At 44.0% G+C, this 19,963-nt stretch overlaps 1 protein-coding gene across 2 annotated transcripts in view; it reads left to right on the top strand.

Moving 5' to 3' along the window:
- Window positions 1–19,963, top strand: part of LCP1 (lymphocyte cytosolic protein 1 (L-plastin)) — a 50,128-nt gene that overhangs the window by 1,055 nt on the left and 29,110 nt on the right. Inside the window, exon 1 of one of the 2 annotated variants that reach the window (XM_014966171.1) lies at window positions 18,961–19,069. The exons of the other annotated variant lie outside the window; for it this stretch is intronic. The gene's annotated coding sequence lies outside the window, so the exon portion shown is untranslated. Of the gene's footprint in view, window positions 1–18,960; window positions 19,070–19,963 lie in introns of those variants that run through there. 2 annotated transcript variants of the gene reach the window in all.

The following is a 19,963-nucleotide window of genomic DNA, read 5'->3' as shown; positions in this document are numbered from 1 at the left end:
TTAAAGGTATGGCTGGAACGTGCGTAAGAGACGCCAGAGGGAAATTATTTATGTAACACATCAAAGCATTTACTTTTTTTTTTTTTTTAATGTAATGGTCATTCAAGGATCAATACCGTGCCCGAATGATCTGTTTTATCATTGGCTTTTGTGCTTAGCGGTGCGAGATTCAAAGCAAAATGTCACAACGAAGAAAGACACGTTACGTGTGTGCCATGCCACATCGCGAGCTCTCCCCCATCAGGCTGTAAGCTCGTTTGGGCCGGAGCCCTGATGTCACCATTTTTGCACAGTAGCGATGGTTGCGTCTCCCCTGTGGTGTGGCCACCTTCTGCGTGATGCTCCTGGCTGGTGGGACACCTCACTTCCCACCCCAGCACCCCTTTCTGTGGGAGGCAGAATTGGGATGTCCCTAACTGTTCATAGAATCATAGAATCATTCAGATTGGGGAAGACCCTTGGGATCATCGAGTCCAACCATCTACCCTACTCTACATAGTCCTCCCCTACACCATATCCCTCAGTACCCCATCTAAACGTCCCTTAAACACAGCCAGGGATGGTGACTCAACCACCTCCCTGGGCAGCCTATTCCAATGCCCAACCACTCTTTCTGTGAAAAATTCCTTCCTAATGTTCAGTCTAAACCTACCCTGTTGGAGCTTGAAGCCGTTCCCTCTCGTTCTGTCATTAATTACCTGTGAGAAGAGACCAGCACCAACCTCTCTACAGTGTCCTTTCAAGTAGTTGTAGAGAGTGATGAGGTCTCCCCTCAGCCTCCTCTTCCTCATACTAAACAGTCCCAGCTCCTTCAGCCGCTCTTCATATGATTTGCCTTCCAGGCTCTTCACTAGTTTCGTTGCCCTTGTTCTTGGGTTTGGAGTTAGGGTATGACCAGGGTGAGCATCCAGACCTGTGAGCCCGAGTCCCATGGTCAGATGTAAGCATGTGCATGGAAGATGACACCCTGAGGAAGGCTAGAAGAATATCTGAAGGATACCTCTTACTGAAGCATTTTGTGGTGGGTCATGCCATTGACAGCAAAATACTGGGTTGCATTCTTCCCTTGGAGGTAAATGTGGAATTTTATGACTGGCAATAGGGATAATCCAACAAACCCTTGGCAGAATTTTTAATTTTTCTTCATTGGAGCACTGACTTCAGCAGGGTTAGTAGTTTCACCAAGATGTGCAAAGCCAAGTGTTTAGCAGGTGGGATATCAGGTCGGCCCAGGTACAGTGGGTGATCGTGCTGCGCTTGGGCCTGGCCAGATCCCTTCTGCCAGGTACCTGCAGGGGAAGCCTTTCCTGAAGTGGCGTCTCCTGGCTCTGCAGCAGTGTCTGTGTGGGCCAGTGCGAGGTAGTGTGTGGAACCCAGACTGAAAATCCAACTTTTTGAATACCGGGGTGTGATTGAGGCTTCCTCTCCCAAGGACATCTCGCATCCTATATTCTGCAAGCGGCTTGAAATTTTGCTTTTCTAGGGGCTCCCGGAAAAACTTCTCCAGGCTTCTGTGGGATTGAGTTTTTCCTTCTTTCAGATGAGAGGAATAAGCTGGCCTTTGTGTTTGCAAGATCAAGACCTACCTTTTCTTGTTTCAGCGTAAAAGACAGTTACAAGAGCTGTGCTTGAAACACCATCTCCCTCAAATGCTTGTGTGAGTTTTCCCTGGTGGGGAAAGAACATTTTTCCATTTTCTGTTCCAGACCCTTCCCACAGCAATGGCAGGGACTGTGACAGCAGCTGGGTGGTGGCACTGCCATCTGTGGCCCAGATCCCCAGCAGTGTCTGGCACTGATCTCCACTGGTGTCTGTCTTCACTGGTTGGATGATGCTCCTATCAGCTGCTTCCAAAATTATCCCCTCTCTTCCTTTAACAATTGTTAAGACGTACTAATTGTGAGTGAGGTCAGCAACAGTGGCAATCCAGTAATGGAGTATTCTACACATGTTATTCTTGAGTTAGAAAACAAGACAAAACTCAGATGAAACTCCGTTTCCCACAGCACCATGTCACATGGTGCTTCCTCACCATGAACACTTTCTCTCTCACATCCCATCACCGTCTCTATGACAGAATTGCAATTCCTGAATTTATCTATGTGCAACACACACTTCAGATAGCCCTTGATAAAAAAATAAGTCCTCAGAAAACTCTTACGCTTCTGATCATCCGTGCAAAATCAGAGAAAGGAGCAGTGAGGAACCATAGGTGGGGTTGTGTTGGGAGCACGTGCCAGGAGATCGTGAGGAGGAACTGGGAGATAAATGTCTTCTGCTCCTCTGCATGCACATGTGTAACCTGTATTATTACTAAATAACCAGACTTATTTATTTATGTATTTATTTATTTTACAGGTAACCTGCAGGTTTTTCTCATGAAAATACAATAATTCATCAGAAATTATAGTATCTTCCTTGTTATTAGAGAATCCACATTTCAGTCATGAGGACTGGATGAAATACATACCAGTTGTAAAAGTGTGGGTTAGCAAAATGGAATGTTTTTCATGAAGAAGAAGCTAGGACCATGCTGCTGGTCCTCCTACTGACTTTTTTAGTACTGGCGTCATAGGGAGCACACAACTGGAAAATACACAAATTGGTAATAGCATTACAAGGTGGACTTGAGGGATGGATTCCTAAATTGATAGTGAACTCTGCAAAGAAAACATCTGCTTATTTTCTCATTATTTTGCTTTTGTCGGGCTCTCCCTGAGCTGCCTATGGGCAGAGCCCCTGACCCAGCCAGCTCTCGGGAGCCCTGAAGTTGGTCCTGCTGCTTGCAGGCTTAGGAGTCGGAGTCGGATGCTCAGTGTTAGGGAAGGGAATACTCTATGAGCAAATGTCTGCAGTCTGTAGGCTTCCTCTTTTCCTTCCTACCTTACCTAGTGACCTGTTAACCTTTAATATTTACAGTGCATTAATTTCCTTCTCACTTACAGGAAGACAGCTAGTCCAGTTTCCTTTTCTTTTATGGGAAGATAGCTAGTCCGCTTAATCAGCATTTTGAATAAACCTAATTTATGTTTTAATGTGCTTTAGTTATATATAATCTGTTCCTATTGTGATCATCCTTGTACTTTTTTTTTTAGAGTTGTATTCTGAATCAATATTTAATGTATTTCCCTAGTTAACATTTCTCTAGTTTAAAATTTGTCTTTGTTAGTTTTCATTATTGAACCTTCAATATTTGCTCTTCCATTCCTGTTGTGATATTTTAGCACTAGTAGACCTTTATTAGATGGTGAAGGTATGCCCTTGACAACTACTGTTTCAGGAAGCCATGGAAGTTGTTTTGTAGGGGTTTTTCTTAAAAGAAAATCTCAGAAGAAGGTCAACATGTTTCCTTTGGTTCTTGCAAGCCTTTATTCTGCAGAAAGAGGACCATTTTAGCTGGGAACACCCATATGTATGAGCTAAGTAAGCATATATGCTTTTACATCAGAAAGTTTCCACGCTCATAGCTTTGCATTTTAATGTAACCCACTGAGCATGAGATTTGGGTAGATGAACTCCAGAGGTCCCTTCCAGCCAACATATTCACGCTCTTTTCTCCTTAACCTGTTTAAACTGGGTACCACAGGATGCACAAGTGTGGTTAAAACTCTAGTGTCAAAGTATCTGGGACAGCAGAGAGGCAGTCCATGCCTTACACATCACAAATCAGCGAGTCCAAAAGTTTTTGGAAAAGGAGGTCAGCATCATTACTGGAGTTGATTTCCCCAAAGATAAGGCACTGTAAAACTGCAGGGAAGAAATATTTGTATCAGAGACCCAAGTATTTTACAAAATGTTTTTGTTCCTATAAGCAGAAATAGCCATCTTTCTTATCAAGGTGGATTTTTTTTCCTCATTACAGTTCCTGTCACCATGCTGGTATGTTGCCTAAACCTGAAATAAAAGCAGTTTTGTTAACTTCTTACAAATGCTTGTTGCCATGTTGGGATTGAATTGCCTATCTTTCTCAGAGCAGTAAAAAAAATACAAAAAAGTATAATTTTCTTGTTTGTAAAAGGGAGCCAGTGTGCTGGGTAAGAGTGGAATTGAGTGAAAAGAAATCTGAAAAAAAGCCAGAGTTCTTGCTTTTTTTTTTTTTTTTAATGCTAGTTTTATATGTTCATCATGTTAAATAACAAGGAAAAATGCAAACCCCAGTGTCTGCTCTTAAGCAGAAGTCTCAAGTTGAATCACTGAAGACATACCTAAAAATAGTACCTCTAGAAAAAACTTCTTTCTTTTGGATTATGTAAAGATATGTAAGAACTTTCTTTAATTTTTATATACAGTAATTGACCATAGGAAGTTATCAATATAATTTTTATTCTGTTGCTTATAGGAAAATCTCAAAAGATTAGACTTCAGTGTCTTACAGACAAATGCTTTTTTGCATTTACAAGAAAAGAAATATTTTATGCCACATACAAAAATATCTTTACAAATTATACAACTTTTACCCCACTTTTAAAATCGAAAGCATCTGTACTCCTAACTGTCAGCAAACTTTTCTAGCACTTATGCCCTGTTGATTTGTGTACAGTCCTTGCTTGCCTGCCACTCTGCAAGGAGAAATATGAAATTCAGTTTGTGATATTTTTGTCATGAAATATTGGTTGTAAACTCTCGAAAACGTAACTGGCTCCTGTTAGTTAGCTTTGGCAGACTATTTTTCTCTTCTTCCCCTCCCCATAGGTTTTTCTGTCTTTACAGACAGGTGTCATGACTTTGCTCCTCAGCTTTTTCACCTACGTATCCAGGCCAGAGTTTTCAAAATAAAACTTAGATTTCAGATTACCCAGTTTAAAATAGGGAAAAAAATAGAACAAGACTCTGGAAAGTGCTGAGCAGCTACCGTCAGAAAGCTGTGCTGTACTCCTTAAGGCCCCAGGGAAGAGGATGCATCCAGGTTTTCTGGAAGACCAGCAGACTAGAAGTTTGTGGAAGTCTTCAGGTTCTGGATCTCGAGGTTCACCCGGTTCCCCTTGGGGTTAGAGAAAACAGCAAAGACCACACAATATAAGTGGAAATAGCTTGAATTACATTTTGCAGGCAAAGTGTAATTTGCATGTTAGTGACTTGATCAGCTTAACTTTAATGAGCGAAGTTAATCAGAACTGTGATTAACACAGGAAGCGTGAGCAGGGACACACAGTGAGCATCAATGTCAGAACATTTACTTTTGCCTGTGAATTAAAATGAAGTAGCTTATGCATTCTTTATTTAAAAAAACCCACATTAGTTTCTCCTAACAGCTCTGTTTTAAAATATCCACCTTGCTATTTCTCCATGAGCGTGCTTTTCCATCAGCTTTGACCTTGCTTATTGAGAGGTTCCTCACCGACCACTCTGTTGTAAGGCTACGGAGAGTAGCTCCTCACTTGGAGCTCTCCTTGCTAAAAAGACCTGCTCCCCAGGTACCCAAAGCGAGAGGCTTCACCAAGCTGGTGGGTAGGGTTGCCCCGCAGAAAGAAGCCATCTCTGAGTGTGGGAACAGGCTCCCCTGAACCTGGTAGGAGAGACCTGTGGTGCCATTAACTGATAAGCCTGGGGGCATTTGCTGCCTGTGAAGTGGTGTAGTAATAACATACACATCACATGGATAGATCATAGAATCATAGAATGGTTAGAATTGGAAGATCATCGAGTTCCACCCCCCCCTGCCATGGGCAGGGACACCTCCCACTAGACCAGGTTGCTCAAAGCCCCATCCAGCCTGGCCTTAAAACACTTGCAGAAATAGGGCATCCACAACTTCTCTGGGCAACCTGTTCCAGTGTCTCACCACCCTCACCGTAAAGAATGTCTTTCTAATATCTAATCTAAATTTCCCCTCTTCCAATTTAAAACCATTACCCCTTTCTTTTCACTACACTTCCTGACAAAAAGTCCCTCTCTGGCTCTCCTGTAGGCTCCCTTCAGATATTGGAAGGCTGCTATAAGGTCTCCCTGGAACCTTCTCCAGGCTGAACAACCCCAGCTCTCTCAGCCTGTCCTCACAGGAGAGGTGCTCCATCCCTCTGATCATCTTCATGGGCCTCTGCTGGACCTGTTCCAACAGGTCCATGTCCTCCATGTGTTGAGGACTCCAAAGCTGGACACAGCACTCCAGGTGGTGTGAAGGGACACAAAGGCAGAGAAAGTAACACTGTGCTGCCCTCTTCCTGATAAGGTGGGGTTGTCGGCCCTTGAAGGTCTCCCGTGTTCATGGAAGTGCGTTTCTCTGAACTAACACCAACCATAAACTCTTCAAAAAGAAACTCTTTGAATATGTGCGCCAGTAGGAAGCCTGATATTTGCAGAAGTTGTTGGGTTCTAGGTAGTATACTGGGGGTGTCATTATACACAGGGCATTTGGGAACAAAGAATTAAAAACAAAAGTCCTGCAAAGAGAAAATAATGTTTTGCACATTTTGTGTCTTGATGATGGTAAATGCTGTACAGGATGAGGTAGTAATCAATTTCTTTATTTCTGTATTGAAAACACAGTTCTTATATTGTCTGATTGCTAAGTCTAAAAAGAGACACCAAAGGAGAGAGACTTTTGAGAAAATGAGAAAGGGATTTATAGTCAATCAGAGAAAGAAAATGTCCTTACTAATAATCCTTAGACCCACCTTCAGTGGGATAACTAACACATTTTACATCTGATATCTAGTATCAGAAGGAATAAAAATTTTTGTTAATATTAATCACATTTTTTTTAAGAAATACTGTCCCTCCCCTGCCTTCTTTTCATTTTGGGTGTTCAGTTAAAAAAGCAGTGCAGTCTTAATGCTGTGTTATACCAGTGAGTCCCAATATTTTTGTGTGGATGCTACACACATAGATGAGAAGCCAAATTTTCAAGCTGTTCAAAAGCAGCCCTCAGGTGAGGCTTGGCATTCTACACTGATTTTCAGATAACCCCTGCTGGTTGCCCTTGCTGCAAAGCTGTGAGTGCCCAAACATTTACCTTTGTGTGCAGTTCTCATTTGCATCACAATAGTCAGGCTTCATCAACATCTCCTTTCACAATTACAGTCCCAGAGAGACAAGCAGAAACTCAGAAGAGGAAGGACTGTCTAATGGTTAGACCACTATTTTGAACCACGGGAGATCTCTTTCAGATATATATCTATATAATGTCTTTTTTTTTAAATAAGTAGAATACATTAGTCAGTGGCAGTTGGATTGCTACTCAATTGCATTTGAGCCAGCTTCTTTAAGAAAATTAAGCTATTTCTGCACTATTCTACCTTCAGTGCTTACATGCCCTTAGTTAAATGCAACCAATGATAACCAGAAAACCTAGTAACTGCAAGACTGGTATCTCTTCAGGCTATGACCACCATGTATCTGCTATGGATTTATCCTGTCATCCTTCCTTTTAGAGGCTTTCTTGGAGTGGGATTTGAGGACTCTCCTGCCTTGGCCCAGGTGCACAGAACCCATGCAGTGGCGTGCCCCAGAAATTTTGGACAGAACCATGCAGCCTTTCCTTAAATGCTCACTTATTTTGCAAGGGCAGGTAGTAAAAGCTGTGGTTTGTGGATCTGCAGATACCTGTGTGCGGAGAAGAAAGGGAGACCACAAAGTTTTGTGGGGAAGCTGCGGAGCAGCCTGTGCACAGCATTTTACTAAACGCATAGTAATTTCTCTTATTTATGAGTCAACATCTCTTGCATTCATTGCTGGACTGTACCGTTAGGTGTAAAGCAGCTGGAGCATTGTAGTTCACATGCCAGCTGTCCTCATGGTGCCTCATTCATGAGGCCATGGCCAGAAATGCAGATGTCCCTGAGCTTTAAGTAGAACAAGCCCACAGTACTGGGATCTCACTGGGGTGTGGAGATCCACTTGTTTTTAAAATGGAAGGTAACAGCTCTTCAGCCATGGAGGAAACAGAGATTGCAACATACAGCTGAAAACTGCTGAGGAAATGTAAACAGGCTGAACTAAATCTAGTCTTTGCAAAGGCACCTGAGAAGCCTCTTGTTCAAACGTGATGTACAATTCAGAGCCTGCAGTGGAGGACGCATGTACAGTATCACTGTGCTGCACAGGAGCATGGAGGGTCTTACTTCTCTGTGAAATGAGTAAGGAGCAGATTGGTTTGTAAGGGGTGGTTGCAGACCATCAGAGGCACCCCCCAGTTTTTCTTCCTCTTGCAGCTGCAGGAACAGCTCATGTGCAGAGGAGGGAGAGGGACCAGGCAAACTGGTGGGATTTTCTTCAGTGAGATCTTTGCCTGGCTCTGCTGTAGTTTGGCTGTCCAGTGTTTCTGACAGCTAAAGCAGGTATTTCATTGCACACTACTCAGTCAGGTAATATGTAATGCTCCGAAGAGCTGAAGAACATATTTTGTTATACCTAAAACTGAAGGCACTTTCCACACTGATGCTTTGAAAAGGATTTAGAGTTACTGTCATGTAGGAACCTCATTGCAGCTCATGTGAAGCTCATAACTCACCAGGTGGGAAAAGGCAAGGAAGTGCCTGAAGGAGCATTAAACCAGCCAAAGCAAGTTTAACCAGTGGGCAGACTGCTCCTGCCACTCTTGACGCTGAGCCCTTTTGCCCTTGATCTATTTGGTGGTTTGTGCTAATCTTTTATCCCAGTCTCATTCCACCTCTCCTGTGTGCCTGTCCTTCAGCCCTGGCTAGTAAAGGGGGTTGGAATAAAAGCTGAAGATGCTCCTGGTTTCTTCTTCCCCCACCCTTTGCAGCTCTCTGAATGATGGTGGTAGAGCAAACCATTCTCCTGTCTGTCTGTTATATCTGGTTTCTCTTACTTCCCTCTCTGCCTCATCTGGGAGAGTGCAAGCCCCTTGAGGAAGCTTTCTTATACTCTGTCTTCTCTGTCGTCACTCCTGGAACCACAATGCCTGAAGGCCCCAGGAGTTCTGGTAGAAACCAGCCCTAGGAACAAAGAAGACACAAAGATGTGAAGGGAAAAATAGCTGAGCACTCAGGAACATTCTGGAATAAAAATTCCTGGCTGCATTACCTATTCTTCTATACAAACTTGAGGTGCCAGGGAGGATGGCTCCTGGCCAGCATTCACAGTGACTGAGGACATTTTCACCCCTGGGTAGCACTGTGGCTCATGGTACTGGTCCTGAGTTTTGGAGTGGGCTCCATGGCCAGTCTGTACATATTGCCCATGGCAACGTTTGCCAGCCACATATTTGCCACCAGTTTAGGGGGCACTTGCCAGGATTACTGGTGTACGTCACTTGGATAGCACAAGGCGTGTCTTCTGCCGTGCAGAAGACCTTGGTTTCTAAATTCCTGACACTACTGACCAACACGCACCCAAGATCAATACAGTTGTGGAGTTTTCATTTGCTACCAAATTGTTTAGCATTTTGGTTTCCCCTGTGCCTCTTGAATGCTGTGTCAAAAAAGCAATTAATGTTTGTTTCAAGTTTATCTGATTGTCTTTTAGATAACACTTGAGCTCATGTTTCGTGGACCTTTTCAAGAACAGTTGTTTAGGGGCTATTTTGAGTCTTCTGACATTTGAAAACACATCTGATGACTTTGCCTCGTTAGCTTTTGGTGTGCATTGGCCACAGCAGCACAGAAAATGGAGCAGCTAAGTGATGATGAGGAGATGAGGAGCTCCTCTGCTTGTCGGAGGACATGCTCTGCCCATTTTCTAGCAGTGCAGGCAGCTCCTGTGCGGTACCCACTAGCAGAAACACAAGCAGCATCTGTGTTTCTCTGTAGCTACCTCATGCCACCCGATACACATCTGACACTTCACTCTTGGTCCTTGCGTTCTAGTGGTGGATCTTCCATCTCTCTGTGTTCTCTCAAAGGTCTTTCACTTTAAGCAGTCAGCAAAAGTAAAGTCTAGTTTTCTTTTTTTACAATGTGTGCCTTCTGTATGTTTTCTAACTTAACTATCCTAATATAAAGGGTCTTTCTGACCATATTTTAGTCAGGTGCTAAATAGGTTGTTTGCTAAAACTTAGCCAGGTTTCTTCAAACTTCTGCTCAGGGGTGTAGAGCCTCACAATCCTGGCCACTGTTACTGCCAAAGTCTGGCTACTGCTCTACACAGACTTCCAGAATAGGAACATCTCTTTGGATGGATACCCTTCAATTGCCTTGCAGGGCATACCCACATCTCTTCAATTTTATGTGAGCTGAGCTTCCAAGAGGTATTGATGCCAACCACTAGGACAGGAAGGTCTGACCAGCAGGATAAAAAAAATCAGGAAAAGCTCATTGTTGCTTATTTGTGGTAAACAAAGCTGAGAGAGTTGAGAGAGGTTATCCTCCCTCTTTACTCTGCCTGGTGAGGCCCCATCTGGAGTTCTGTGTCCAGTTCTGGGCCCCTCAGTTCAAGAAGGACAGGGAACTGCTGGAGAGGGTACAGCAGAGGGCTACAAAGATGATTAGGGGCTTGGAACATCTCTCTTATAAGGAAAGGCTGGGGGACTTGGGTCTTTTTAGTATGGAGAAGACCGAGGAAGAATCTGATCAACGTCTATAAATACTTAAAGGGTGAGTATCAAGAGGATGGGGCTAGTCTTTTTTCAGTGGTGCCCAGTGACGGGACAAGGGCACAAACTTGAACGTTAAGAAGTTCCACCTAAACATGAGGAGGAACTTTGGCAGAAGGGTTGGACTACATGATCTCCAGAGGTCCTTTCCAAGCCCATGTGATTCTGTGATTCTGTTACTGAAAACATGAAGAAATCATAACTGAGTTTTTGTGGGGCTTGTGCTGAAGCAGAATTACAGCTGTAATCGGATTGCTAGCAGGCAGAGGGGGCAGAAATGTCTCCCCTTCCCAAGCCTTTTGCTCTCATTGTTACATGTGTCATGGAAGAGATTCCCCAAATATGAGCTCTGACTCGGATGTTTTCTTAATCATCATGTAAAAACATTACTGGGACTAAATTATTCGGGAAGGAGGGTGGCCTTATAGGCATTACTTTTCCAAATATAGAGATGCACCAGGTAAGAGTTTGTTGGATTCAGGACCTTTGTGGGAAGCCTGATCCCAGGTATTTCCCATGTTTAATTCCCGTACTAATGCCTCCACTAAGAAAACCCCTCTCCCAAAATATCTTTTTTTTGGGTCTAGAATCATAGAATCATAGACATGTTCCTTCTGAGTGAAAGGCCGTCACCCAACGCAGCACACAGTTAACCTAACACTGATTTTTGTATTTATTTTTTTTTCTCATGTGCTGTAGAAAGACAGGAAGTTCCTCCTAGGAGAAGCAAACTTCCCCTCCCAACAGGGAACTAATAACTGCTTGTATGGGTTTCTGAGCAGCAGTTTCTGTGCAGAATTTCAGGCTGTTGACCCCAGGCTTGGAAAATGCAGGCGAGAAGCTGCAAAATGAAGTGGGGCTTCTGAGCTGAATAACCTTAGAAATATTATGAAGAAGGCTGGCAGAAGAGCACCGCGAGGGCAGAAGTCAGGGAGTGAGGAAATGGCAAGAGGTAGAGGGAGAAAGGGAAAAAATATAGAAAATGTGCCAAGGAAAAAATGAGAAAATAAAGGGAAACATGCCAAAAAAAAAAAAAAAAAAAAGAGGAAATGATACAGGAATGAAGCTTTTAAAGAAGCTAAGTGAAAAAAAAAAAAAAAAAAGAAAAAAGAAAAATCAGTTAAAAGTTTGAGGAAATGATACAGGAATGAAGCTTTTAAAGAAGCTAAGTGAAAGAAAAAAAAAAAAAAAGAAAAAAGAAAAATCAGTTAAAAGTTTAAAAGCAAAGCAAACAGACTAAGGAGTTTGCAATTACCACATTTAAAAACATATAAAATCTAAATATAATGATAAATTATACAAGAAGGTATGTAGACAAGTGTGCCTGTGTGCACACAACATTTTGTTCAGTCCTGCAGGTGTTTGTGTGCAGATTTCTGTCTGGATGCAAAGCAAATTGGATTATTCTTTTCTTGGCAAAAAGCCACCCGTGGAAAATTTCTTCAGGAGAGCAGCTTCATTTATAATTATTTGTTGGGGTGGTTTTTTTTCCCTGCTGGCGCCCCAGTTTGCAGCAGAAGACAGGTATTTGAGATGCTGGTGGTGGGATGGCAGCGTCTGGGTTCCCAGCAGAAGTGGTTTATCTTTGCTGTGACAGCCACCCTGGGCACACAGCGGAACCCTGCGTCCATGTAGCAGGCAGGGGAGGGGGCCAGGGGAAGCCCATGTTGCTACCGTGCCAAAGCATGGTTCACTCGCCAAAAATTGAGTGAGATTGAGGCTGTAAGTGTAACAGATAAATGAGAAAGTTGGTGAACTGTGTGACAGATCCAGGTTCTCAAAAATCATGACTTTGCTTCCTCCCAGCTTTGCAAAAAAAAAACAACTGCCATAATTTTTATAATTAAAAGTAAAACATTTTTTCCATCTGTTTCTCCATGCTTTTTACTCCTATAAGGCTCTGGCCAGCTAAGCCACCAAAGTCATGTTTTCATACTTTTCCCACCATCACAAAGGTCCTAAGAAAAAAATCAGAAAGCTAGAAATTAGATTTTAGGCTGAGTCAGGGTCTAACCAAGACTCTGTTTTTCACAGGAGTGTAAAAAAAAAAACAACCTGTGGGAACCAATATTATAGAACCATGAAATGATTAGAGTTGGAAAGGACCTTGAAAATCATCGAGTTCCAACCCCCCTGCCATGGGCAGGGACACCTCCCACTAGAGCAGGTTGCTCAAAGCCCCATCCAGCCTGGCCTTGAACACTTCCAGGGATGGGGCATCCACAACTTCTCTGGGCAACCTGTTCGGGTTTCTCACCCCCCTCACAGTAAAGAATTTTTTCCTAGTATGTTATCTAAATCTCTCCTCTTTCAATTTAAAATGGTTACACCTCGTCCTATCACTCCACTCCCTGATCAAGAGTCCTTCCCCATCTCTCCTGTAGGTCCCCTTCAGGTACTGGAAGGCTGCTATAAGGTCTCCCCTTATACTGTTGCAACAGCCCCCATGAATGTCACTTCTGGACCTGTATCCTTCTGGAAATGGGTTTATCAGCTGGGCTGGGCTCTGAAAGGCAGGAGTTGGAGGCTTTCCCAGGAGAGCCAGGGGCATGTGCCCTCCTCCCAGGGCAGTTGGCCCTGGGGTCAGGCCATGGAACATGGCCACTCAGCTGGTTAACAGTGGCCAGGCTTTCCCAACCTCTTCTTTGCTCCCCCCCAAGTAAAACCCAAGGGTAGCTCATGCACTGTTATTAATATTTCACTAGTACTCCCTGTCACAGCAAATGGATGGTTCTGCTCAATAATTCATGGTTGGGTGTAGCCTATTAAATTTGTAGTGGGGTGTACACTTTCATGTTATTTATTTATCTTTGCTTTCATTTTACAGGGTTTTTTTTTTTCCCTTGCTATTTCATTTTTCACTTGCTTTAATGCCTCTCTGTCAAAGTTCAGACTGCTTGCACGAAATTAATCTTGTTCTTTATGCCTTTTAAGTAAAGCTAAGCTCTTACCGCAAGGGCCTGGGACTGGGCCATGAGGAAAATGTTCAGACACATTCAGTCATTTCAGTGCAGGAGCTTTTGAAGCAAATGACAACTGTGGGACTCTGGTACCCAGTCTGACAGCCTAAAGTTCATCCACAGCCCCAGAGGTATCTTCTTTTTGTTTCACAGGGATGTCTGGCTCCTTCTGCTGAGGGAACAACCGGCTCCAAGGCCAGCGATTGCCCCATCTCCTCCTCTGCCAGCGGGGACTGTTCTCTCCTAGGCCCTTGAACATATGTTTTGGGGAGTGTAAATCTTTCTAGGCTGATCGTAGGTTGTACACGCTGCTTAGGAGCGATCTTTTGCTTTGCGGAAACAGTCTACTCACAGATTATTTGATCTTTGTGGCTCATCTCGATTCCTAAATAAGACAGCCTGTCAGTGAAACCAAAATAAAGATTTCCTCAGAAGACTCAAAGACAGATTTTCAGAGTTAAGGGTTTAGAAACCGAAAGCTGCACAAGCACGTGAGATCATACACTAGTCTCCCAGCCTAGGTTTAACAGGACGTTATCCTCCTCGCCATTCCTGTGCCCGCCTCCAGGGAAAAGGGTGAGGTTTGGAGAGCCACTGCTTCTCAGAATGACCCCACCAAACCCACACTTTTCAGTATGAGAGAACTTCTTTTTTCATGCCTCTGTCTCCAGACATGCCACTGTACAACCCTGGATGTCCCTCCCTGCCCAAGCATCAGTCAATCACAGAATCTTCATGGTTGGAAAGGACCTTTGAGATCATAATGTCTTTTTACAGATTTGCACTGGGAGTTGCCAGCTCTGCTGTGTGGCAGAGGTTTCCCTTCATTTTCTTCACACCCATGTAGGCATGGGCCATCACCCTCCATGCTACCTTCTGCCTCCTCCTCTGGCTCCACACAGCAGCTCTGCAGGGAATGCCGATACAAGAGGTCCATGGGGGTTGGTGGGTCCTGGATGGAGGGTGGTGGTTGCATGGGGGTCGCAGATCCTGTGTCTAAGGGAGGGAGAGCATGGTGGCAGAGTCCAGCTGAAGGTGACGTCCTGCAGGGGTAGGCCTGCCCCACTCCTTCCTGCATGAACAGATTGAGACATAAGAGTGAGATGCTCTTGTTGCAACAACAGATATTTCATGGTATCATGATTCACCAAAAGACCCCCAAAAGACCCCGGTATCCATGTTGCGATGGGTTCAATGGGATCACCCACCATTGCTTTGCATTCTCACGGCTTTTTCTGGCAGATGTAATGCGGGAAGAATATAGCATAAAAGGTATTATTTTCACATGCCTTCTGCAAAGCCCCCAGTCTTTATTATTATTCTCTCTCCTGCAGAGATCACACGTGGCATTTCAGGGTGCATTGCTAGCATAGACCATCCCAGCAGTGGGTCAGATTACCTCCCCCCACCTGAGCACATGCCATCGGAGTAATGACTCCTGCTTCACAAGGACTCATTTACCTTTCAACAGCATTTAAGTTCTCAGGGTCCATTTTCAGAAATGAGGCAGGCATTTCAGTGCCTAAACCACTAGTGGCTGCGGGAAGTGTCCCTGACTTTAATAGGAACAAGAACAGGGTCACACGGAATAAAGGTGTGATACAGATCACATCAAACTGTAGTGGGAATTAGATCGGGTCCTCTGTACTTATATAAGAGCATGATATTATTTGTTTAAATGAGATCCCTTTTAAATAATTTCCATTAATTTTGATTTGCCCTAGTTTTTCATGGACCAGGAGGTTCCCTTCAAAGGGTTCATTTAAAATTGTGCTGTCATTAAAACAAAAATACTTCACAAGGTCCGCAGGGAGGTTCCACTGTCAGCTTGGAAGATCTGTGCTGCTGTCCCTGCTCTGCTCCCCCACCACACTCTTCCCATCTTGTGTATGTTCTTGGATGGAGGACATGTCCACAACCCATGACTGTGTCAGCGGTGGCAAGGAAGGCATTGCATTATACGAATGTGATTTTGCAAAAGAATGGCTTTTGGAGAAACTCATTGCCCAAAGCAGAAGCAGCCTGCAGGAAGGCAAAGATCTTGGGAGATGACAGTGGGAAGCTACAAACACAAGAGCCAAGAGGTGGTTGTACCCAAAAAGGCCACTGTGGGAATACCATTCCCTACTTCCCACAAAGAAATTGTTTACCTATAGCAGACCCCAGCTCCCTCCTCAGTTGGGGATCCCTGCAAACCTCCTCTGAGCTGCCAGAACACAATGCTTCCAAGTAAGAAGAAGCTGCTGTACCTCTTCTTAGGCAGATGCCCCAGTTCCTCTGAATATCATTCCCATTTATTGACGGAAATGGAATCTATTCTTTCTGCAGGCTTTTTGGGTTGTCACTTACCTTGCTAAGAAATATCCAAGCTTGATGATGGGGAGAAAATGGGCAGTCGCTGCCCTTCCTAAGTCTTTCCAAGGCTCTCCAAGGCTCCTGGGGGTGAAGAGGAGGGAGGTGAGAGCCCCTTGGTGGGTGAGGAGGAGGGAGTGGACCTGTGCTGCCACTCAGAGCTGTGGGGCTGAGGCAAAGGCAGAGGAGAGCCGAGGCGGAAAGAGGAGAGAGGCAGAGGCAGAGGAGAGGAGGGGAAAAGCTGAGGAAGGGTTTGAAGCCTGTGGTGACACGGTCTGGCAGACCTGCAGCGATGCGTGGCTGCGTGGCACGGGCGGCAGGATGAGAGTGTCAGCAATGCAAAAGGTGCGTGGAAAGAAAGCTCCTTCAGCCACAGGGGCAATAAGGGGCAAAGATTTTGAAGCGTTTGTGGCAACAGAGGGGAAAGGATGGTTTCTGACCTGTTCAGCTGTGGATCTAGGGTATGGTCTCTTTGTAGTTATAGTCCTCCCTCTGTGAGTGATTAGACACAGTGCATGTTAATTTATGGTATTTAGTTTGCAGACGACCATCTTAGCTGTTTCCTAAAGTCTTTGCCTGTAACTGGAGGAACACCCCTCTCTAACTCTTCTGCCTTTCAAGCAAGTAAATCTCAAAGTAGCTGTGTTTGGATTTTGGCCCTAAGACTGGAGCTGTAGTTCAAGTGTATTATTTTTCTAATGTGGGACACTAATGGACATTTAACTCAATATCACAATACGTCCTATCGTAACATCAGCTAGCCTGCTGCTAACTGTAAGCATACTTTATTGCAAAATACAGGCTATTTGTACTGAAGAGTTACGACTCAACACACTTCTAGGAAATCGATACTGTAATGATTGCCTGCAGTACCCTGCCCCGTGTAAGAAATTACATGAGAGAGATCATTGTCATATAATCATACATTGTCAGCAATACCACAAACGAACATCACACAGGTACAAGTTACCTATCACACCAGCTCAGTTAAATGTATTTTGGTGCTGCCCAATAGAACTGTTATTTGTGTGGTGCTTCAAGGAAGCACAGTGCAGAATTTAAATAGTGTGTTGTCATGACAGGACTTCAGCTGGGGTTATATGTAAAGAGTACTTAAGTTTAATAGCGTTTGGCAAGACAGCATTATCAGGTATCAGGTATCCCTGTCCCACAGCGACATCCCAGTAGGTCATGAAATACGGCAGAAAAAGGGAAAGGGATTCATGGTTCACATGGCAAATCCACAGAAATCTTTTGTTTATACTTGCCTTATAAATCCATCATACTTTAAATCTCATCTCTGCTGTCCTTGTATTTCTAAGCCTGTTGGCTCACTGTTTTAGGCTGGTGCCTATTGGTATGTACTGGTATGAATCAGTGCTGTGTACTGATGACACAGTATTGAGCTCATTCTAAGTGAGATGAATAAAAAATACCATACTCTTAGGGTGGAAAATCTGAGTCCCTCACCTTCTGCAAAAGATGTAATAACTCGAGAGAGGGCGTTAAGAGTGCTGAGCAAACATCTCTGGTAAGGAAAGACCAATCCCTAGTTTTCCTGTGCAAATAAGATGTTAGATTTAAGGCATGCATCCATTTGGTGCCCTCTTCCCTACCTCAGAATGGTTTTGCAGCATTCAGGGAGATCTTGTGGAGAACAATAGAAATAACTAAGGATTTGAAAAAGGTCTGTAAGAAAAAAGTTGGTGCAAACCATCAGGCTGGTGCTAAATATCATAGGAAACAAAGAAGAGGAGTCGTGGCACAGTGTATCAAATAACGGAATACAATGGGGGAAGTATTTTTCTAATAGAAGGAAGTAATTAAAAATGCCTGGAACATGTTTCAGTGTAATTCTGAATACAGCAACTGTACACGTGCTTCAAGGATGGATCTTAACAATGGGGGTTTGTTCATGAGAAGGTTTTCCTGAGGCTTTCTACATTATCACGTAGCTGATGGTCCGGCTCTTCTGATGAATCGTGTGTGACACCTTTTTAATTAAAGCCATTAAATTTAGTTATTTTTTCAGAGGTAAAAACCCCAGAATTTGTTAAAAAAGCAGAAGGACGATTCTTCGGCTTGTAGAAAGCAGTGGGAATTTTTCTATTAAGGCAGGACATTTCTTAAAATCCCCACGGGGTTGATGAATCACTTTTCTTCAGTTCTGTTAAGGCTTCTACAACACTGTGTCACCAGGGTTAAAAGGCAGCTAATATTTGCATCCATCAAGCACTTTTACACCTGACCCTCAGTGTAGCTGGAAAGCATGTCCTTGAAATCGGTGTCAGTTGTGAGGCAATGTGAGGAGCACTGTGTCCTGTTTGAGGGTCTCCTGTACAGGAAAGGCTTTGCCAAACTGTAGAGAGCCACCAAGATGGTCATGGGCTGGAGCACACAAGGACTGAGAAGAGGTGGAGAGGGTTGGACTTGTCTAGCCTAGAGAGGAGAGGGCTGAGGGAGATCTTCTTGGTGTCTACACCTACCTAATCGGAGCTTTTAGAGAAGATGGAGCCAGCCTTTTGTCAGAGGTGTGCACTGAGAACAAAAAGATCAGAAGTTGCATCAAGGGAAATTCCAGCCACACACAAGGGAAAGACGTTTTCTCAGCAAGGGCAGTCAGACATTGGCAGAGGTTGCCCAGAGGTGTTGAGGAGTCTCCATCCCCGGAGACACCACCCCGAGTGCCACAGCCAGCCCGGCGTTGAGCGTGGGGTAGGACTGCAGATCTTGTTCTGCGAGTCTAAAATGTGACTGCTTTTAATTGCCAAAGAGAGAAGGTGTTCTGTGTGTGCGTGCACGCATGTGCTTAGTGAGAGAGAACGGAACCGAAGAGGGGTAAAGCGGAGAGGAAGTGGTACACGCCAGTGGCCCTATTGTAGGAGTAACGAGGTGAAGAGGGAGACCAGAGAAGGGTACATTTCCTTATAAAGACAAAATCTATTTCACTATGACGTTTTGTCACCAGTCACTTCCCTCTCTGGGCTCAGTCTTGGGCTTGCAGTCTTGAGCTTGACTAGTTGCTCTGCAGAAAAGGAAGATTCTCCTGGTCACGCAGCAGCCTGTTTCGACATACTACTTCGCCATTTCCTAAACTACAAAAAACCAGCAGCCTGTTTCGACATACTACTTCGCCATTTCCCAACCTACAAAAAACTTTATTTTTCTTTTTTTTTTTTTTAAAAGAAGTTCTTCCCTTTCCTTTGGATTTGCAGCTGTTGAGCAGTTGCTCTGGCCGTTTGGACCCACCACTTGAGCCCGGGAGGTAAGATCACAGCACCTGCTGTTTTTTTAGCCAGCCGCCCTCATGGCGCGTACGAGCAGTTTAACTGCACAGGAAATTGTGGTCACCATGAAAAAGCAGTGCAGGTTCTGCATTAGCATAGAGCATTTTCCAGTTGTCTTGTGTGTGGCATTTCTACCGACCTTCAGAAAAGAGTTTGACGGATTTAATTGGGCAGAGTGGTCTTTGAGTAGAGTGGGAGCCTGTGAATTTGCATTTGCTGCCATTTCATTAGTTTGGCAGGGTGTGATAAAGTTAAGAAGCCGTTATTTAGATTGCGGAGTGAATCCCTGTAAGAGGGTAATTCTAATTCCAGTGATGAAAAACAAGGATTCATAAAGCTAATGTACTTTGGCCCGTATTGTTTGCACTCTGCTGCCTGTGAGGACATTCATACCAGGCTTTTATAAATATGATTTTACTCTCCAGAGAATAAATCAAACTGATTAATGATGGAGCTTGATTGTATAGGGACTTCTGCTTTAAAAATGCTGATATGGAGTGGTCTTAACATTATATTTGCCTTTTAAGATCTTGACTGTTGAAGCTGGTCAGACTTGTCCCTTGTCTTCTTTAGGATTTCAGCTCAGGCTGTAGATGAACTGTGACTTGCAAAGGTCTGCAGACATTTTGGATGGTAGTATTGTGATCAGGAGCCTTTGGGCTTAGCTTTTTGCTCTGTAAGAGCAGTAGACACGTTGGTTTTGTTAGTGGTTTCCCCAGCATGTGCATTTGGCTTGAACACTGTCTGTACAACTGAACCTTAAGCCTGTGAGTAGCTTTTCAAGCAAATGGGACCTTTGTTAGGTCTTCGTTAGTGTAGCCAAAGACACAGACAACATGGACTGGCTGACCCTTCACTGCTGCAGCTACCAA

This window comes from Calidris pugnax, unplaced genomic scaffold (genome assembly GCF_001431845.1).
Source record: "Calidris pugnax isolate Ruff unplaced genomic scaffold, ASM143184v1 scaffold20, whole genome shotgun sequence".
In the NCBI taxonomy this organism is placed as follows: domain Eukaryota; kingdom Metazoa; phylum Chordata; class Aves; order Charadriiformes; family Scolopacidae; genus Calidris; species Calidris pugnax.
Note: the sequence above shows the minus strand (reverse complement) of the source record. Positions and strands in the feature narration are given on the sequence as shown.